We start from the raw sequence: 16,065 nt of genomic DNA, 5'->3' as shown, positions 1-16,065 counted from the left end.
ACGATTTGATATACCATTTTAAGTTTTAGATCTGTTTGATGATCATATTATTATGAATTGTCATAAACGCCTTTATGTAATATTTGGTGTTTCTTAGTAATCTCTGCCACAAAAGCTAAACAAAACAAAACGATTTAAGCATGGCATGATACCAGCAAGATTGTACCAAGAAGTGTTATTTATTTTCTTATTAATTAGTTCATCACACTATTTACAATTTGTACACAAGGCAATTCAAAGTGATTCACAGTTGTATAAAAAACAATAATGCTTATGCTCATAATAATAATAATCATTAATTATTATAATATTATAATAATTAATTACATAAAAAAAATGCTGTAGTAAAATACTTTCAGTCGGAATATGACAGCTATGTAACGTTCTGTTTATGCCTGTGTCCTTTCAGATTATGTATGCATACCCGGTTTTACGAAGAACCTCTGAGGGTCGACTCCTTATGGGGCCAACTGAGGAGGCCAATAGGAGGAAGATCGTGTTGGCAGGGAGGGCCAGGTGTAAAGAGGAGGTCTTGGCTGAGGCCACTGCCTTTGGGAGGCAGAATGGAGGGAATCCTGGAGACCAGTCCCTGGTTCTGGCTCACTGCAAGATCCAGTTTGGGAAACACCAGGGTCAGAGGTTCCTGTGGCTGCTGAAGAACTCACTGTGGTATGCCTGCTATCTGGTCAGCAGCATTTTGGGGGAGGAGGAGAGGGACAACCCGCTGTCGGACAACAAACACCTGTTCCTCAGATACACCTCGCAGATCAGGGAGGTAGGCGAGGCTGTAGAGGTGTATCAGAAAAAAACAGGCCATGCTGCAGGATGCCCACAGGACAGGAGACTCTTGGTGTCTGATGGTGGAGTTTGGGGATTTTAAGGGTAGGTCAATAAAGGAGGTGTATGAGGACCCAAGCAAGGAGGCCCAGGCTCTCATCACCTACCTGAAGAAGGCAAAGGCCGGGCCTAACACCAATATGGCCCTTTTCAAAGCATACGTGCTGAAGAGGCAGGCTCCAGCCCACGTGCCCACCGCCACTGTGCCCACTGCATCTGTCCTCACTGCTGCTGTGCCCACTGCCACTGTGTCTGTTCCTCCTCCACCTACTGCCACTAAGAACAGCCCACTGCTGGCGACCAATGTGAAGGCCCTGTTGGCGCGGGGGAAGCATTTATTTGCTTCACAGCTGGCACAAAAGATTTTGTCTCCAGCCAAACCCTGTAAGTGGGTAAGTTTTTTCTTTTTTCTCCAGCCACTGCAGGCTCGAGAGGCCCTGCTCCTGCCCCGGCTCGTGCTACTGCCCCTGCTCCTGCCCCTTATCCTGCTCCTCCAGCATTGTGGACCCCTGGCCAGGTGTCCCAGTCGCCTGCAGAGCTTCCTGTCCACTGGAAAGAGCAACTCCCATCTTTCCAGCAAGGCTTTCAACCCCTGTCCCTCTGCACCAAGACCATCCTCACTACAGCCACCCACAGGACTGCAGCGCCCTGCCCAGCCTCCTCTGCAGTCTCCTCCTCTGCACCCTGCCCAGCCTCCTCTGCAGTCTCCTCCTCTGCGCCCTGCCCAGCCTCCTCTGCAGTCTCCTCCTCTGCGCCCTGCCCAGCCTCCTCTGCAGTCTCCTCCTCTGCGCCCTGCTCAGCCTCCTCTGCAGTCTCCTCCACAGCCTTCTGTCCAGCCAAGTGCTGCCTCTGCTCCTGCAACATCAACTGGGTCCAGTGTTGCAGACCAGGCTCCTGTAAGTAAGCTTCTCATTATTCGTGTGCAGGTCCTGCAGCGTGATTTCCAATGACCACAAAAAAAGAGGCCCCATTTCCTCTGTGCTGGAAACTTTGCACTGGCTACCTTTTAATTGTTGATTTAATCAAAAAATTGCGCTTTAAGCCATGGAAGCTGAAATGTTTGCGGCCCGACAGCAGCAGGGAGGATGTATATTTCGGCTCGTTGGTCTAGGGGTATGATTCTCGCTTAGGGTGCGAGAGGTCCCGGGTTCAAATCCCGGACGAGCCCATTATTAGGCTTTGCTGTTAATCTCTTCAGCCTGATTAGGGCAACCATGATATCTCTGAGCAATTGGGGATAAAATGTGCCATTGAGAGGCCGGTTAGCTCAGTTGGTTAGAGCGTGGTGCTAATAACGCCAAGGTCGCGGGTTCGATCCCCGTACGGGCCACTCATTTTCTCTCTGTGACCTTCGCTCTGCTCTTCTCGAAAATGACAGGCGGTCTCCCATTCATCCATGCTGGCTAAACCACACAAGTACCTGGCTGAAATAGCTCAGTTGGGAGAGCGTTAGACTGAAGATTTAAAGGTCCCTGGTTCAGTCCCGGGTTTCGGCAGAGGAACAACCTCCGCCTCTTTTAGTCTACCTGATTCCACCTCTCAGACAGCCAGTTAGCAGGGTGTTTTGGTTCCATGGTGTAATAGTTAGCACTCTGGGCTTTGAATCCAGCGATTCGAGTTAAAATCTCGGTGGAACCTTTTTAGGATCTTTGCGGAAGGGAGGGGAAAAACAGAGGTGATGCGCAACTGCTGACGTGGCGGTGAAATTGGCACTCTCAAACCGAGTCGGAATTGGGGAAACATGGGCTTAAAAAGCAAAGGCTTCTTTTGCTCCTTGCTATCGCGCTTCTGGACTGAATGACTTACATCTCTGCACCACATGGGAAAAGTTGACACATGCCGAGGTTCCATGGTGTAAGGGTTCGCACTCTGGGCTCTGAATCCAGCGATCCGAGTTCAAATCTCGGTAGAACCTTTTTAGGTTCTTCGCGGAAGGGAGGGAAAAAACAGAGGTGATGCGCAACTGCTGACGTGGCGGTGAAATTGGCACTCTCAAACCGAGTCGGAATTGGGGAAACATAGGGTGCTTCTCAATATCCCTCCTCGTCTCCTCGTTCCTCTGTCCTCCATCCTATGACCCGGAAACCGATCGAGCTCAGCCATCTTGAAGGACATCTCAATTATCTAATTGCACCGCGAGGAGGCGAGGATCGAGGAGTGAGGAGGCTTTCAGAGGAGTCATGAGCGAGGATACACAGGTGTATCCTATGCGGAAGTGTTTTATTGACTAAACGTGACGCACGTATACATTCTCCTCCCCCTTCACATCGGTCACAATCTGTTTTAAAGTATACTTTACCTTTGCAGTTTATATAAACCACACATTACACATATTTCAACAGGGTATCTTGCTTTATTATTATTTATTATGAATTTCTTAAATAAACAAACTGCAACAACATGAGGGCAGATCCTTTGAGCGCTGCTGATGACGCTATGAAGTGACGCTCGAGTGATCAAGTATTCCAATGTATAAAAAAGCTTTCATTCGATTCCTCCATCCTCATTTTTGTCATTCATTACATTATTTTGAGCACAAGAAGATTTTTACTAAAACCTTTAAAAAAAAAAGTTTAATTCATATATGTTATACTATACTATGTTATACACCAGTATACATATTTATGTCATCTTTTTAAATACTATGTTATACATATTTAAAAAGACATGAATAGGCAAAAACAAGTGTTTTTTTGTTTCAACAAATGATTCTCAACTATGTTATAAAAGATATACCAAAACGATTTGATATACCATTTTAAGTTTTAGATCTGTTTGATGATCATATTATTATGAATTGTCATAAACGCCTTTATGTTATATTTGGTGTTTCTTAGTAATCTCTGCCACAAAAGCTAAACAAAACAAAACGATTTAAGCATGGCATGATACCAGCAAGATTGTACCAAGAAGTGTTATTTATTTTCTTATTAATTAGTTCATCACACTATTTACAATTTGTACACAAGGCAATTCAAAGTGATTCACAGTTGTATAAAAAACAATAATGCTTATGCTCATAATAATAATAATCATTAATTATTATAATATTATAATAATTAATTACATAAAAAAAATGCTGTAGTAAAATACTTTCAGTTGGAATATGACAGCTATGTAACGTTCTGTTTATGCCTGTGTCCTTTCAGATTATGTATGCATACCCGGTTTTACGAAGAACCTCTGTGGGTCGACTCCTTATGGGGCCAACTGAGGAGGCCAATAGGAGGAAGATCGTGTTGGCAGGGAGGGCCAGGTGTAAAGAGGAGGTCTTGGCTGAGGCCACTGCCTTTGTGAGGCAGAATGGAGGGAATCCTGGAGACCAGTTCCTGGTTCTGGCTCACTGCAAGATCCAGTTTGGGAAACACCAGGGTCAGAGGTTCCTGTGGCTGCTGAAGAACTCACTGTGGTATGCCTGCTATCTGGTCAGCAGCATTTTGGGGGAGGAGGAGAGGGACAACCCGCTGTCGGACAACAAACACCTGTTCCTCAGATACACCTCGCAGATCAGGGAGGTAGGCGAGGCTGTAGAGGTGTATCAGAAAAAAACAGGCCATGCTGCAGGATGCCCACAGGACAGGAGACTCTTGGTGTCTGATGGTGGAGTTTGGGGATTTTAAGGGTGGGTCAATAAAGGAGGTGTATGAGGACCCAAGCAAGGAGGCCCAGGCTCTCATCACCTACCTGAAGAAGGCAAAGGCCGGGCCTAACACCAATATGGCCCTTTTCAAAGCATACGTGCTGAAGAGGCAGGCTCCAGCCCACGTGCCCACCGCCACTGTGCCCACTGCATCTGTCCTCACTGCTGCTGTGCCCACTGCCACTGTGTCTGTTCCTCCTCCACCTACTGCCACTAAGAACAGCCCACTGCTGGCGACCAATGTGAAGGCCCTGTTGGCGCGGGGGAAGCATTTATTTGCTTCACAGCTGGCACAAAAGATTTTGTCTCCAGCCAAACCCTGTAAGTGGGTAAGTTTTTTCTTTTTTGGGTGGGGGTGTGTTGGTTCCATGGTGTAATGGTTAGCATTCTGGGCTTTGAATCCAGCGATCCGAGTTCAAATCTCTGTAGAACCTTTTTAGGTTCTTCGCGGAAGGGAGGGAAAAAACAGAGGTGATGCGCAACTGCTGACGTGGCGGTGAAATTGGCACTCTCAAACCGAGTCGGAATTGGGGAAACATAGGGTGCTTCTCAATATCCCTCCTCGTCTCCTCGTTCCTCTGTCCTCCATCCTATGACCCGGAAACCGATCGAGCTCAGCCATCTTGAAGGACATCTCAATTCTCTAATTGCACCGCGAGGAGGCGAGGATCGAGGAGTGAGGAGGCTTTCAGAGGATTCATGAGCGAGGATACACAGGTGTATCCTATGCGGAATTGTTTTATTGACTAAACGTGACGCACGTATACATTCTCCTCCCCCTTCACATCGGTCACAATCTGTTTTAAAGTATACTTTACCTTTGCAGTTTATATAAACCACACATTACACATATTTCAACAGGGTATCTTGCTTTATTATTATTTATTATGAATTTCTTAAATAAACAAACTGCAACAACATGAGGGCAGATCCTTTGAGCGCTGCTGATGACGCTATGAAGTGACGCTCGAGTGATCAAGTATTCCAATGTATAAAAAAGCTTTCATTCGATTCCTCCATCCTCATTTTTGTCATTCATTACATTATTTTGAGCACAAGAAGATTTTTACTAAAACCTTTAAAAAAAAAAGTTTAATTCATATATGTTATACTATACTATGTTATACACCAGTATACATATTTATGTTATCTTTTTAAATACTATGTTATACATATTTAAAAAGACATGAATAGGCAAAAACAAGTGTTTTTTTGTTTCAACAAATGATTCTCAACTATGTTATAAAAGATATACCAAAACGATTTGATATACCATTTTAAGTTTTAGATCTGTTTGATGATCATATTATTATGAATTGTCATAAACGCCTTTATGTTATATTTGGTGTTTCTTAGTAATCTCTGCCACAAAAGCTAAACAAAACAAAACGATTTAAGCATGAAATGATACCAGCAAGATTGTACCAAGAAGTGTTATTTATTTTCTTATTAATTAGTTCATCACACTATTTACAATTTGTACACAAGGCAATTCAAAGTGATTCACAGTTGTATAAAAAACAATAATGCTTATGCTCATAATAATAATAATCATTAATTATTATAATATTATAATAATTAATTACATAAAAAAAATGCTGTAGTAAAATACTTTCAGTTGGAATATGACAGCTATGTAACGTTCTGTTTATGCCTGTGTCCTTTCAGATTATGTATGCATACCCGGTTTTACGAAGAACCTCTGAGGGTCGACTCCTTATGGGGCCAACTGAGGAGGCCAATAGGAGGAAGATCGTGTTGGCAGGGAGGGCCAGGTGTAAAGAGGAGGTCCTGGCTGAGGCCACTGCCTTTGTGAGGCAGAATGGAGGGAATCCTGGAGACCAGTTCCTGGTTCTGGCTCACTGCAAGATCCAGTTTGGGAAACACCAGGGTCAGAGGTTCCTGTGGCTGCTGAAGAACTCACTGTGGTATGCCTGCTATCTGGTCAGCAGCATTTTGGGGGAGGAGGAGAGGGACAACCCGCTGTCGGACAACAAACACCTGTTCCTCAGATACACCTCGCAGATCAGGGAGGTAGGCGAGGCTGTAGAGGTGTATCAGAAAAAAACAGGCCATGCTGCAGGAGGCCCAGAGGACAGGAGACTCTTGGTGTCTGATGGTGGAGTTTGGGGATTTTAAGGGTAGGTCAATAAAGGAGGTGTATGAGGACCCAAGCAAGGAGGCCCAGGCTCTCATCACCTACCTGAAGAAGGTAAAGGCCGGGCCTAACACCAATATGGCCCTTTTCAAAGCATACGTGCTGAAGAGGCAGGCTCCAGCCCACGTGCCCACCGCCACTGTGCCCACTGCATCTGTCCTCACTGCTGCTGTGCCCACTGCCACTGTGTCTGTTCCTCCTCCACCTACTGCCACTAAGAACAGCCCACTGCTGGCGACCAATGTGAAGGCCCTGTTGGCGCGGGGGAAGCATTTATTTGCTTCACAGCTGGCACAAAAGATTTTGTCTCCAGCCAAACCCTGTAAGTGGGTAAGTTTTTTCTTTTTTCTCCAGCCACTGCAGGCTCGAGAGGCCCTGCTCTTGCCCCGGCTCGTGCTACTGCCCCTGCTCCTGCCCCTTATCCTGCTCCTCCAGCATTGTGGACCCCTGGCCAGGTGTCCCAGTCGCCTGCAGAGCTTCCTGTCCACTGGAAAGAGCATCTCCCATCTTTCCAGCAAGGCTTTCAACCCCTGTCCTTTTGCACCAGGACTATCCTCACTACAGCCACCCACAGGACTGCAGCGCCCTGCCCAGCCTCCTCTGCAGTCTCCTCATCTGCACCCTGCCCAGCCTCCTCTGCAGTCTCCTCCTGTGCACCCTGCCCAGCCTCCTCTGCAGTCTCCTCCTCTGCGCCCTGCCCAGCCTCCTCTGCAGTCTCCTCCTCTGCGCCCTGCTCAGCCTCCTCTGCAGTCTCCTCCACAGCCTTCTGTCCAGCCAAGTGCTGCCTCTGCTCCTGCAACATCAACTGGGTCCAGTGTTGCGGACCAGGCTCCTGTAAGTAAGCTTCTCATTATTCGTGTGCAGGTCCTGCAGCGTGATTTCCAATGACCACAAAAAAAGAGGCCCCATTTCCTCTGTGCTGGAAACTTTGCACCGGCTACCTTTTAATTGTTGATTTAATAAGAAAATTGCGCTTTAAGCCATGGAAGCTGAAATGTTTGCGGCCCGACAGCAGCACGGAGGATGCATGTTTCGGCTCGTTGGTCTAGGGGTATGATTCTCGCTCAGGGTGCGAGAGGTCCCGGGTTCAAATCCCGGACGAGCCCATTATTAGGCTTTGCTTTTAATCTCTTCAGCCTGATTAGGGCAACCAGGATATTTCTGAGCAATTGGGGATAAAATGTGCCAGAGAGAGGCCGGTTAGCTCAGTTGGTTAGAGCGTGGTGCTAATAACGCCAAGGTCGCGGGTTCGATCCCCGTACGGGCCACTCATTTTCTCTCTGTGACCTTCGTTCTGCTCTTCTCGAAAATGACGGGCGGTCTCCCATACATCCATGCTGGCTAAACCACACAAGTACCTGGCCGAAATAGCTCAGTTGGGAGAGCGTTAGACTGAAGATTTAAAGGTCCCGGGTTTTGGCAGAGGAACAACCTCCGCCTCTTTTAGTCTACCTTATTCCACCTCTCAGACAGCCAGTTAGCAGGGTGTTTTGGTTCCATGGTGTAATAGTTAGCACTCTGGGCTTTGAATCCAGCGATTCGAGTTAAAATCTCGGTGGAACCTTTTTAGGATCTTTGTGGAAGGGAGGGGAAAAACAGAGGTGATGCGCAACTGCTGACGTGGCGGTGAAATTGGCACTCTCAAACCGAGTCGGAATTGGGGAAACATGGGCTTAAAAGACAAAGGCTTCTTTTGCTCCTTGCTATCGCGCTTCTGGACTGAATGACTTACATCTCTGCACCACATGGGAAAAGTTGACACACGCCGAGGTTCCATGGTGTAAGGGTTCGCACTCTGGGCTCTGAATCCAGTGATCCGAATTCAAATCTCGGTGGGACCTTCATTTGCCAGGCTAAACAGCACAAGTACCTGGCCGAAATAGCTCAGTTGGGAGAGTGTTAGACTGAAGATCTAAAGGTCCCTGGTTCAATCTCGGGTTTCGGCAGAGGAACCACGCCCGCCTCCTTTAGGCTACCTGATTCCACCTAGCCTCATCGCTATCTGCCTCTCAGACAGACAGCTGGGAGGGTGTGTTGGTTCCATGGTGTAATGGTTAGCACTCTGGGCTTTGAATCCAGCGATCCGAGTTCAAATCTCGGTAGAACCTTTTTAGGTTCTTCGCGGAAGGGAGGGAAAAAACAGAGGTGATGCGCAACTGCTGACGTGGCGGTGAAATTGGCACTCTCAAACCGAGTCGGAATTGGGGAAACATAGGGTGCTTCTCAATATCCCTCCTCGTCTCCTCGTTCCTCTGTCCTCCATCCTATGACCCGGAAACCGATCGAGCTCAGCCATCTTGAAGGACATCTCAATTATCTAATTGCACCGCGAGGAGGCGAGGATCGAGGAGTGAGGAGGCTTTCAGAGGAGTCATGAGCGAGGATACACAGGTGTATCCTATGCGGAAGTGTTTTATTGACTAAACGTGACGCACGTATACATTCTCCTCCCCCTTCACATCGGTCACAATCTGTTTTAAAGTATACTTTACCTTTGCAGTTTATATAAACCACACATTACACATATTTCAACAGGGTATCTTGCTTTATTATTATTTATTATGAATTTCTTAAATAAACAAACTGCAACAACATGAGGGCAGATCCTTTGAGCGCTGCTGATGACGCTATGAAGTGACGCTCGAGTGATCAAGTATTCCAATGTATAAAAAAGCTTTCATTCGATTCCTCCATCCTCATTTTTGTCATTCATTACATTATTTTGAGCACAAGAAGATTTTTACTAAAACCTTTAAAAAAAAAAGTTTAATTCATATATGTTATACTATACTATGTTATACACCAGTATACATATTTATGTTATCTTTTTAAATACTATGTTATACATATTTAAAAAGACATGAATAGGCAAAAACAAGTGTTTTTTTGTTTCAACAAATGATTCTCAACTATGTTATAAAAGATATACCAAAACGATTTGATATACCATTTTAAGTTTTAGATCTGTTTGATGATCATATTATTATGAATTGTCATAAACGCCTTTATGTAATATTTGGTGTTTCTTAGTAATCTCTGCCACAAAAGCTAAACAAAACAAAACGATTTAAGCATGGCATGATACCAGCAAGATTGTACCAAGAAGTGTTATTTATTTTCTTATTAATTAGTTCATCACACTATTTACAATTTGTACACAAGGCAATTCAAAGTGATTCACAGTTGTATAAAAAACAATAATGCTTATGCTCATAATAATAATAATCATTAATTATTATAATATTATAATAATTAATTACATAAAAAAAATGCTGTAGTAAAATACTTTCAGTTGGAATATGACAGCTATGTAACGTTCTGTTTATGCCTGTGTCCTTTCAGATTATGTATGCATACCCGGTTTTACGAAGAACCTCTGAGGGTCGACTCCTTATGGGGCCAACTGAGGAGGCCAATAGGAGGAAGATCGTGTTGGCAGGGAGGGCCAGGTGTAAAGAGGAGGTCTTGGCTGAGGCCACTGCCTTTGTGAGGCAGAATGGAGGGAATCCTGGAGACCAGTCCCTGGTTCTGGCTCACTGCAAGATCCAGTTTGGGAAACACCAGGGTCAGAGGTTCCTGTGGCTGCTGAAGAACTCACTGTGGTATGCCTGCTATCTGGTCAGCAGCATTTTGGGGGAGGAGGAGAGGGACAACCCGCTGTCGGACAACAAACACCTGTTCCTCAGATACACCTCGCAGATCAGGGAGGTAGGCGAGGCTGTAGAGGTGTATCAGAAAAAAACAGGCCATGCTGCAGGATGCCCACAGGACAGGAGACTCTTGGTGTCTGATGGTGGAGTTTGGGGATTTTAAGGGTAGGTCAATAAAGGAGGTGTATGAGGACCCAAGCAAGGAGGCCCAGGCTCTCATCACCTACCTGAAGAAGGCAAAGGCCGGGCCTAACACCAATATGGCCCTTTTCAAAGCATACGTGCTGAAGAGGCAGGCTCCAGCCCACGTGCCCACCGCCACTGTGCCCACTGCATCTGTCCTCACTGCTGCTGTGCCCACTGCCACTGTGTCTGTTCCTCCTCCACCTACTGCCACTAAGAACAGCCCACTGCTGGCGACCAATGTGAAGGCCCTGTTGGCGCGGGGGAAGCATTTATTTGCTTCACAGCTGGCACAAAAGATTTTGTCTCCAGCCAAACCCTGTAAGTGGGTAAGTTTTTTCTTTTTTCTCCAGCCACTGCAGGCTCGAGAGGCCCTGCTCCTGCCCCGGCTCGTGCTACTGCCCCTGCTCCTGCCCCTTATCCTGCTCCTCCAGCATTGTGGACCCCTGGCCAGGTGTCCCAGTCGCCTGCAGAGCTTCCTGTCCACTGGAAAGAGCAACTCCCATCTTTCCAGCAAGGCTTTCAACCCCTGTCCCTCTGCACCAAGACCATCCTCACTACAGCCACCCACAGGACTGCAGCGCCCTGCCCAGCCTCCTCTGCAGTCTCCTCCTCTGCACCCTGCCCAGCCTCCTCTGCAGTCTCCTCCTCTGCGCCCTGCCCAGCCTCCTCTGCAGTCTCCTCCTCTGCGCCCTGCCCAGCCTCCTCTGCAGTCTCCTCCTCTGCGCCCTGCTCAGCCTCCTCTGCAGTCTCCTCCACAGCCTTCTGTCCAGCCAAGTGCTGCCTCTGCTCCTGCAACATCAACTGGGTCCAGTGTTGCAGACCAGGCTCCTGTAAGTAAGCTTCTCATTATTCGTGTGCAGGTCCTGCAGCGTGATTTCCAATGACCACAAAAAAAGAGGCCCCATTTCCTCTGTGCTGGAAACTTTGCACTGGCTACCTTTTAATTGTTGATTTAATCAAAAAATTGCGCTTTAAGCCATGGAAGCTGAAATGTTTGCGGCCCGACAGCAGCAGGGAGGATGTATATTTCGGCTCGTTGGTCTAGGGGTATGATTCTCGCTTAGGGTGCGAGAGGTCCCGGGTTCAAATCCCGGACGAGCCCATTATTAGGCTTTGCTGTTAATCTCTTCAGCCTGATTAGGGCAACCATGATATCTCTGAGCAATTGGGGATAAAATGTGCCAGAGAGAGGCCGGTTAGCTCAGTTGGTTAGAGCGTGGTGCTAATAACGCCAAGGTCGCGGGTTCGATCCCCGTACGGGCCACTCATTTTCTCTCTGTGACCTTCGCTCTGCTCTTCTCGAAAATGACAGGCGGTCTCCCATTCATCCATGCTGGCTAAACCACACAAGTACCTGGCTGAAATAGCTCAGTTGGGAGAGCGTTAGACTGAAGATTTAAAGGTCCCTGGTTCAGTCCCGGGTTTCGGCAGAGGAACAACCTCCGCCTCTTTTAGTCTACCTGATTCCACCTCTCAGACAGCCAGTTAGCAGGGTGTTTTGGTTCCATGGTGTAATAGTTAGCACTCTGGGCTTTGAATCCAGCGATTCGAGTTAAAATCTCGGTGGAACCTTTTTAGGATCTTTGCGGAAGGGAGGGGAAAAACAGAGGTGATGCGCAACTGCTGACGTGGCGGTGAAATTGGCACTCTCAAACCGAGTCGGAATTGGGGAAACATGGGCTTAAAAAGCAAAGGCTTCTTTTGCTCCTTGCTATCGCGCTTCTGGACTGAATGACTTACATCTCTGCACCACATGGGAAAAGTTGACACACGCCGAGGTTCCATGGTGTAAGGGTTCGCACTCTGGGCTCTGAATCCAGCGATCCGAGTTCAAATCTCGGTAGAACCTTTTTAGGTTCTTCGCGGAAGGGAGGGAAAAAACAGAGGTGATGCGCAACTGCTGACGTGGCGGTGAAATTGGCACTCTCAAACCGAGTCGGAATTGGGGAAACATAGGGTGCTTCTCAATATCCCTCCTCGTCTCCTCGTTCCTCTGTCCTCCATCCTATGACCCGGAAACCGATCGAGCTCAGCCATCTTGAAGGACATCTCAATTATCTAATTGCACCGCGAGGAGGCGAGGATCGAGGAGTGAGGAGGCTTTCAGAGGAGTCATGAGCGAGGATACACAGGTGTATCCTATGCGGAAGTGTTTTATTGACTAAACGTGACGCACGTATACATTCTCCTCCCCCTTCACATCGGTCACAATCTGTTTTAAAGTATACTTTACCTTTGCAGTTTATATAAACCACACATTACACATATTTCAACAGGGTATCTTGCTTTATTATTATTTATTATGAATTTCTTAAATAAACAAACTGCAACAACATGAGGGCAGATCCTTTGAGCGCTGCTGATGACGCTATGAAGTGACGCTCGAGTGATCAAGTATTCCAATGTATAAAAAAGCTTTCATTCGATTCCTCCATCCTCATTTTTGTCATTCATTACATTATTTTGAGCACAAGAAGATTTTTACTAAAACCTTTAAAAAAAAAAGTTTAATTCATATATGTTATACTATACTATGTTATACACCAGTATACATATTTATGTTATCTTTTTAAATACTATGTTATACATATTTAAAAAGACATGAATAGGCAAAAACAAGTGTTTTTTTGTTTCAACAAATGATTCTCAACTATGTTATAAAAGATATACCAAAACGATTTGATATACCATTTTAAGTTTTAGATCTGTTTGATGATCATATTATTATGAATTGTCATAAACGCCTTTATGTTATATTTGGTGTTTCTTAGTAATCTCTGCCACAAAAGCTAAACAAAACAAAACGATTTAAGCATGGCATGATACCAGCAAGATTGTACCAAGAAGTGTTATTTATTTTCTTATTAATTAGTTCATCACACTATTTACAATTTGTACACAAGGCAATTCAAAGTGATTCACAGTTGTATAAAAAACAATAATGCTTATGCTCATAATAATAATAATCATTAATTATTATAATATTATAATAATTAATTACATAAAAAAAATGCTGTAGTAAAATACTTTCAGTTGGAATATGACAGCTATGTAACGTTCTGTTTATGCCTGTGTCCTTTCAGATTATGTATGCATACCCGGTTTTACGAAGAACCTCTGTGGGTCGACTCCTTATGGGGCCAACTGAGGAGGCCAATAGGAGGAAGATCGTGTTGGCAGGGAGGGCCAGGTGTAAAGAGGAGGTCTTGGCTGAGGCCACTGCCTTTGTGAGGCAGAATGGAGGGAATCCTGGAGACCAGTTCCTGGTTCTGGCTCACTGCAAGATCCAGTTTGGGAAACACCAGGGTCAGAGGTTCCTGTGGCTGCTGAAGAACTCACTGTGGTATGCCTGCTATCTGGTCAGCAGCATTTTGGGGGAGGAGGAGAGGGACAACCCGCTGTCGGACAACAAACACCTGTTCCTCAGATACACCTCGCAGATCAGGGAGGTAGGCGAGGCTGTAGAGGTGTATCAGAAAAAAACAGGCCATGCTGCAGGATGCCCACAGGACAGGAGACTCTTGGTGTCTGATGGTGGAGTTTGGGGATTTTAAGGGTGGGTCAATAAAGGAGGTGTATGAGGACCCAAGCAAGGAGGCCCAGGCTCTCATCACCTACCTGAAGAAGGCAAAGGCCGGGCCTAACACCAATATGGCCCTTTTCAAAGCATACGTGCTGAAGAGGCAGGCTCCAGCCCACGTGCCCACCGCCACTGTGCCCACTGCATCTGTCCTCACTGCTGCTGTGCCCACTGCCACTGTGTCTGTTCCTCCTCCACCTACTGCCACTAAGAACAGCCCACTGCTGGCGACCAATGTGAAGGCCCTGTTGGCGCGGGGGAAGCATTTATTTGCTTCACAGCTGGCACAAAAGATTTTGTCTCCAGCCAAACCCTGTAAGTGGGTAAGTTTTTTCTTTTTTGGGTGGGGGTGTGTTGGTTCCATGGTGTAATGGTTAGCATTCTGGGCTTTGAATCCAGCGATCCGAGTTCAAATCTCTGTAGAACCTTTTTAGGTTCTTCGCGGAAGGGAGGGAAAAAACAGAGGTGATGCGCAACTGCTGACGTGGCGGTGAAATTGGCACTCTCAAACCGAGTCGGAATTGGGGAAACATAGGGTGCTTCTCAATATCCCTCCTCGTCTCCTCGTTCCTCTGTCCTCCATCCTATGACCCGGAAACCGATCGAGCTCAGCCATCTTGAAGGACATCTCAATTCTCTAATTGCACCGCGAGGAGGCGAGGATCGAGGAGTGAGGAGGCTTTCAGAGGATTCATGAGCGAGGATACACAGGTGTATCCTATGCGGAATTGTTTTATTGACTAAACGTGACGCACGTATACATTCTCCTCCCCCTTCACATCGGTCACAATCTGTTTTAAAGTATACTTTACCTTTGCAGTTTATATAAACCACACATTACACATATTTCAACAGGGTATCTTGCTTTATTATTATTTATTATGAATTTCTTAAATAAACAAACTGCAACAACATGAGGGCAGATCCTTTGAGCGCTGCTGATGACGCTATGAAGTGACGCTCGAGTGATCAAGTATTCCAATGTATAAAAAAGCTTTCATTCGATTCCTCCATCCTCATTTTTGTCATTCATTACATTATTTTGAGCACAAGAAGATTTTTACTAAAACCTTTAAAAAAAAAAGTTTAATTCATATATGTTATACTATACTATGTTATACACCAGTATACATATTTATGTTATCTTTTTAAATACTATGTTATACATATTTAAAAAGACATGAATAGGCAAAAACAAGTGTTTTTTTGTTTCAACAAATGATTCTCAACTATGTTATAAAAGATATACCAAAACGATTTGATATACCATTTTAAGTTTTAGATCTGTTTGATGATCATATTATTATGAATTGTCATAAACGCCTTTATGTTATATTTGGTGTTTCTTAGTAATCTCTGCCACAAAAGCTAAACAAAACAAAACGATTTAAGCATGAAATGATACCAGCAAGATTGTACCAAGAAGTGTTATTTATTTTCTTATTAATTAGTTCATCACACTATTTACAATTTGTACACAAGGCAATTCAAAGTGATTCACAGTTGTATAAAAAACAATAATGCTTATGCTCATAATAATAATAATCATTAATTATTATAATATTATAATAATTAATTACATAAAAAAAATGCTGTAGTAAAATACTTTCAGTTGGAATATGACAGCTATGTAACGTTCTGTTTATGCCTGTGTCCTTTCAGATTATGTATGCATACCCGGTTTTACGAAGAACCTCTGAGGGTCGACTCCTTATGGGGCCAACTGAGGAGGCCAATAGGAGGAAGATCGTGTTGGCAGGGAGGGCCAGGTGTAAAGAGGAGGTCCTGGCTGAGGCCACTGCCTTTGTGAGGCAGAATGGAGGGAATCCTGGAGACCAGTTCCTGGTTCTGGCTCACTGCAAGATCCAGTTTGGGAAACACCAGGGTCAGAGGTTCCTGTGGCTGCTGAAGAACTCACTGTGGTATGCCTGCTATCTGGTCAGCAGCATTTTGGGGGAGGAGGAGAGGGACAACCCGCTGTCGGACAACAAACACCTGTTCCTCAGATACACCT

At 45.5% G+C, this 16,065-nt stretch overlaps 8 non-coding genes across 8 annotated transcripts; all 8 read left to right on the top strand.

The window, feature by feature from the left end:
* Window positions 1-1,933: 1,933 nt before the first annotated feature.
* Window positions 1,934-2,005, top strand: trnap-agg (transfer RNA proline (anticodon AGG)). Its single transcript has one exon. It is a non-coding gene; the product is annotated as a tRNA-Pro (tRNA).
* An 88-nt stretch (window positions 2,006-2,093) lies between these two features.
* On the top strand, window positions 2,094-2,167 carry trnai-aau (transfer RNA isoleucine (anticodon AAU)). Its single transcript has one exon. It is a non-coding gene; the product is annotated as a tRNA-Ile (tRNA).
* A 5,502-nt stretch (window positions 2,168-7,669) lies between these two features.
* Window positions 7,670-7,741, top strand: trnap-agg (transfer RNA proline (anticodon AGG)). The gene has a single exon. It is a non-coding gene; the product is annotated as a tRNA-Pro (tRNA).
* Window positions 7,742-7,829: 88 nt separating this feature from the next.
* Window positions 7,830-7,903, top strand: trnai-aau (transfer RNA isoleucine (anticodon AAU)). The gene has a single exon. It is a non-coding gene; the product is annotated as a tRNA-Ile (tRNA).
* Window positions 7,904-8,508: 605 nt separating this feature from the next.
* trnaf-gaa (transfer RNA phenylalanine (anticodon GAA)) lies at window positions 8,509-8,581 on the top strand. Its single transcript has one exon. It is a non-coding gene; the product is annotated as a tRNA-Phe (tRNA).
* Window positions 8,582-8,671: 90 nt separating this feature from the next.
* Window positions 8,672-8,743, top strand: trnaq-uug (transfer RNA glutamine (anticodon UUG)). Its single transcript has one exon. It is a non-coding gene; the product is annotated as a tRNA-Gln (tRNA).
* Window positions 8,744-11,501: 2,758 nt separating this feature from the next.
* On the top strand, window positions 11,502-11,573 carry trnap-agg (transfer RNA proline (anticodon AGG)). Its single transcript has one exon. It is a non-coding gene; the product is annotated as a tRNA-Pro (tRNA).
* An 88-nt stretch (window positions 11,574-11,661) lies between these two features.
* Window positions 11,662-11,735, top strand: trnai-aau (transfer RNA isoleucine (anticodon AAU)). Its single transcript has one exon. It is a non-coding gene; the product is annotated as a tRNA-Ile (tRNA).
* Window positions 11,736-16,065: the final 4,330 nt, after the last annotated feature.

The sequence above is a fragment of the Siphateles boraxobius genome, unplaced genomic scaffold (assembly GCF_051911475.1).
Source record: "Siphateles boraxobius isolate OS27281-9 unplaced genomic scaffold, OSU_SipBor_1 19, whole genome shotgun sequence".
Classification (NCBI taxonomy): Eukaryota; Metazoa; Chordata; class Actinopteri; order Cypriniformes; family Leuciscidae; genus Siphateles; species Siphateles boraxobius.
The sequence above is the reverse complement of the archived record's forward strand: the minus strand, read 5'-3'. Positions and strand labels throughout refer to the sequence as shown.